We start from the raw sequence: 5,300 nt of genomic DNA, 5'->3' as shown, positions 1-5,300 counted from the left end.
TAATAATTATGAAATCTGTAGCTGAAACTGCAAATAAACCACACACAATTATGAATCATTGTTCTAGGTGGTAGGTATACACAAGGGTGCTTGTCATTGTAGCACTTCCTTCTCGTGAAGGGGACATACAGGCAACATAATAGAAAATGAATTTCCTAGTACTTGAGTAAATGACAAATACTGTGGGGAAACACAATGAAGTACTTTAAAAAAAAAAAGATCATATAATTCAAACTAAAGATGCTCAAAGATTTCAGTCATTTTATAGTTTCTTTTCATTTCATTTTTCTTCATTCAAACATATTTGTCTAGAATCTCTACCTGTTGTCTTTCCTGTATAGTCATCTGTTTCACAAATGCCAAACAGTGGGAGACTGTGAGGTATGGCTCTATGTAAGCATTGTTCCTCACTTTCAAAAGATAAGTAGCAAGATCCAGATTACCTCTGCAAATTCTACATAAAAAGAAATGATCACAAATAAAATGTACAGCAATCCGCCTGTAATGGGTGGAATGGAACCTAACTTCAAGGTTTAGAACTATCCTTTATGATTATTTTTAGCAATAAACTTTGTCTCCTCCACACTCTTGTTCCTTTATGCTATTGAATTGGATACTCAAAATCTGTATGAGGAAATAAAAAGCTGATAACAATGATCTTCTACTGTGAAAATGGTTTCTTTCAAGTTGTCAGGTCTGCTCAATCAGAATATTTACCTATGTCTTTTGAGATTATACAGATCCTGTTAAACAATAAACAGATTGTGAGAGGCTGTGGCTGTTGGGAAGGGTGATCTCCTCCCTAGAGTACTATAAACTGGGTTATTCGGAATGCCTGCTTTTACACTACATGAAGTGACCCTAATTAATTAATTATTTAAGATATTGTACAATCAGAAAATAGGCAGAGGTGGAAAATCATAAAAATCAGTCCATGAAGTTACTGAAAATCAATGCAGGATTTGTATATACCTATTTAACAGGCACATAAAGATCAGATAACTCAAGGGTGCCTGGGTGGCTCAGGGGCTTCTGGGTGGCTCAGTCGTTCAAGCATCTGGTTCTTGATTTCAGCTAAGGTCATAATGTCAATGTCACGGATATGGGTTTGAATCCCATGTCGGGCTCTGGGCTGATCGCGCAGAGCCTGCTTGAGATTCTCCCCACTCCCTCTCTCTCTCCATTCCCCTGCTCACACTCTCTCTGTCTCTCTCAAAATGAATAAAATTTAAAAAAGAACCAGATATAGGGGCGCCTGGGTGGCTCAGTCAGTTTAAGCTTCCGGCTTCAGTTCAGGTCATGATCTCACAGTTTGTGGGTTTGAGCCCTGCATCAGGCTCTGTGCTGACAGCTAGCTTAGAGACTGGAGCCTACTTCAGATTCTGTATCTTTCTCTCTCTGACCCTCCCTTGCTTCCACTCTCTCTCTCTGTCTGTCAAAAATAAATAAAAAACATTTTTAAAAATTAAAAAAAAAATAAAAAAGAACCAGAGAACACAATTTTATTGATACTCAGAAATAAGGGGAGTTCAAAGACAAACCACTTGGCTTAGCTGTTTTCAAATAATCACTCGAAGTAGTTCATACTCTTAAACAATAGGAGGAAAAATATTTGAATTACATGAAATTTATTTACCAGAGCACAGAAAGGAAGGAACTGAAACTTTAATAAGTTGAATGACTAGGCTCTTTGCTTTATACATGTTTTGAGTTTTGATACCTAAAAACAGATTCTGCAATCCTATTTTCTATAGAATATCAGTATGAGGTACCACCTAAAATGATTGAGAAAGGTTAAAAATAATTTTCTAGGGGCGCCTGGGTTGCTCAGTCGGTTAAGCCTCTGACTTCGGCTCAGGTCAGATCTCACTTTGGTGGGTTCAAGCCCTGTGTCAGGCTCTGTGCTGAGAGCTAGCTCAGAGCCTGGAGTCTGCTTTTGGTTCTGTGTCTCCTTCTCTTTCTGCCCCTCCCCCTCTCATGCTCTGTCTCTCTCTGTATCAAAAATAAATAAAACATCAAAAACATTTTTAAAAATATAATTTTCTAACCTCAAGCATAAAGGCAACTTTAAAGTCTTTGGAATAACAGAATTCTCCATGTGTATGGGGATTATAGATATATTCTCTTACAGGGTTAACAAATGAAAGAGACATGTGGGGTGTCTGGATGGCTCAGTTCGTTAACACTCCGATTCCATTCAGGTCATGATCACATGGTTCAGTTTGTGAGTTTGAGCCATGTATGGGCTTATTTTCTGTCAACGCAGAGCTTCCTTCAGATCCTCTACTTCCCTCTTTTTCTGTCCCTCCCATGTGCATGCTCTCTTTCAATCTCCTTCTCTCTTTTCCCAAAAATAAATAAACTTAAAAAAAAAAAAGAAAACAAATGAAAGAGACATACCACTAATCTCCCCTTAATCATGGCTGTAGCAGATCATTGCAAATAAGTTGAATAATTGTTTCTTGAAGAGTAAAGAGATACCTCAGAATCCTTCTCAAGTTGGTGCCAATACCATAAGCGTTGACCTATGGGATGAGATTTATTTTTATCCCTGAAATAATCTAACCTTCTCAGTTGTACACAGAGGAAAGTGAAACCCAGAAAGGGAAGAAAATTCTAGTAGGTGACTCAGCGAACTGGGACAAATTGAGATCACATCCCAGTTCAGTTAACTTTCCATAGATCATGCTGTCTACCTGCTGTTTCCTTTCCTGGTCATGATTCTTCAACTAATTTATGCTCTCCAAACAAAACATTCATTGCAAAAACCAGGAGCACCTTATGGGAGCACATATAAATCATAGCCAGAAAGGAGATTGATAGTGTGTATATATATTTCCCCCAAGTGGAGAAAACTGCACCCCTCTCCCAGTCACCATAAAATGTTTTCTGACAGCCAATCATCATTCTAAACTCATCATACACATCTTACATCTTTTTTCTTGGATCTCAGCCTTATTCTCAATTTCCTGATATGCACTCCCTGGCAAGCATCCAGAAATGGTTTTTGCTGAAAGTCTTCAGGGCCCTGACACCACTGCCTATTGCCCAGATAAAGCCTAGGACTGCTCTAGAGTACACAGCTTGGCTTCCAAATACTTTAATGCTTCTTTCCTCTTCCTTTTAGTGCAGCTGTTTGTAGAGCTTCCCAGAGGAAAATGCCAAAGGGCCCCGGTTCAAAACTGTGGGGAGAACACTTACTATGATCACTGGGTTCTCCTCTTGAAGCTAAGACTACAATGTGTAAACTAACTTGAATTTGAATACATTTTTTAAATAGTTTATTGTCAAATTGGTTTGCATACACACCCAGTACTCTTCCCCACAAGTGCCCTCTTCATCACCACCATGTATTTTCCCCCCTCCCCCATCCCCTTCAACCCTCAGTTCATTTTCAGTATTCAATAGTCTCTCAAGTTTGCATCCCTCTCTCTACTCAACTCTTTTTCCTTCTTCCCCTCCCCCTGGTCTCCATTAGGTTTCTCCTGTTCTCCTGTTAGACCTATGAGTGCAAACATAGGGTATCTGTCCTTCTCTGACTTATTTCGCTTAGCATGACACCCTCGAGGTCCATCCACTTGCCTACAAATGGCCATATTTCATTCTTTATCATTGCCATATAGTGCTCCAATTTGTGTATATCCCACTTCTTCTTGATCCACTCATCAGATAATGGACATTTAGGCTCTATCCATGATTTGCCTATTGTTGACAGTGCTGCTATGAACATTGGTGTGCATGTGTCCCTATGCATCAGCATTTCTGTATCCTTTGGGTAAATCCCAGGTGTTCTATTGCTGGGTCAGAGGGGAATTCTGTGGATAGTTTTTTGAGGAACCTCCACACTGTTTTCCAGAGCAGCTGCAACAGTTTACATTCCCACCAACAGTGTAGGAGGGTGCCTCTCTCTCCACACCCTTGCCAGCATCTGTAGTCTCTTGATTTGTTCATTTTAGCCACTCTGACTGGCATGATGTGGTATCTCAGTATGGTTTTGATTTCTGTTTCCCTGATGATGAGTGATGCTGAGAATCGTTTCATGTGCCTGTAGGCCATCTGGATGTCCTCTTTGGAGGAGTGTCTCTTTATGTCTTCTGCCCATTTCTACACTGGGTTATTTGTTTTTGGGGTGTAGATTGGGTGAGTTTCTTGTAGATTTTGGATACTAGCCCTTTATCTGATGTGTCATTTGCAACTATCTTTTCCCATTTTGTTGGTTGACTATTAGTTTTCTTGATTGTTTCCTTTGCAGTGCAGAAGCTTTTTATCTTGATGAGGTCCCAAGAGTTCATTTTTGCTTTCATTTCCCTTGCCTTCAGGGATGTGTCGAGTAGGAAATTGCTGTGGTTAAGGTCACATTCTAACTTTGAGAAGAATGTTAGTGCAATTTTGATGGGGATTGCATTGAATGTGTAGATTGCTTTGGGTAGTAATGACATTTTCACAATGTTTATTCTTCCGATCCATGAACAGGGAATGTTTTTCCATTTCTTGGTGTCTTCTTCAATCTCTTTCATAAGTTTTCTATAGTTCTCATCATATAGGTCTTTTACATCCTTGGTTAGGTTTACTCCTAGGTATTTTATCGTTTTTTGTGCAATTGTGAATGGGATCAGTCTCTTGATTTCTCTTTTGGCTGCTTCATTATTGGTGTATAGGAATGCAACTAATTTCTGTACATTGATTTTGTACCTTGCAACTTTACTGAATTCATTGATCAGTTCTAGAAGGCTTCTCATAGAGTCTGCTGGGTTATCCATGTAGAGTATCATGTCATCTGCGAAAAGTGAACGTTTGACTTCTTCCTTGCCAATTCTGATGCCTTTTATTTCCTTTTGTTGTCTGATTGCTGATGCTAGGACTTCCAGTACTATGTTAAAAACAGTGGTGAGACTGGACTTCCCTGTCGTGTTCCTGATCTCAGGGGGAATGCTCTCAGTTTTTCCCCATTGAGGATAATATTGGCTTTGGGCTTTTCATAAACTGCTTTTATAATGTTTATGTAAGTTCCTTCTATTCCAACTTTCTCAAGAGTTTTTATTAAGAAAGGGTGTTGTATTTTGTCAAATGCTTTTTCTGCATCTATAGACCAGATCATAAGGTTTTTATCTTTTCTTGTTAATGTGATATATCACATTGATAGATTTGTGAATATTAAACCAGCCCTATAACCCAGGAATGAATCCCAATTGATCATGATGGATAATTCTTTTTATGTGCTGTTGAATTCGATTTGCTATTATCATGTTGAGTATTTCTGCATCTGTATTCATTAAGGACATTAGTCTGTTTTTCTTTTT

General features: G+C 38.8%; 1 protein-coding gene across 1 annotated transcript in view; it reads left to right on the top strand.

Moving 5' to 3' along the window:
• The window catches only part of LOC115304355 (olfactory receptor 6C65-like), a 15,121-nt gene that overhangs the window by 956 nt on the left and 8,865 nt on the right, over positions 1-5,300 (top strand). The window lies entirely within an intron of this gene.

The sequence above is a fragment of the Suricata suricatta genome, chromosome 10, assembly GCF_006229205.1.
Source record: "Suricata suricatta isolate VVHF042 chromosome 10, meerkat_22Aug2017_6uvM2_HiC, whole genome shotgun sequence".
Taxonomy (NCBI): Eukaryota; Metazoa; Chordata; class Mammalia; order Carnivora; family Herpestidae; genus Suricata; species Suricata suricatta.
The sequence above is the reverse complement of the archived record's forward strand: the minus strand, read 5'-3'. Positions and strand labels throughout refer to the sequence as shown.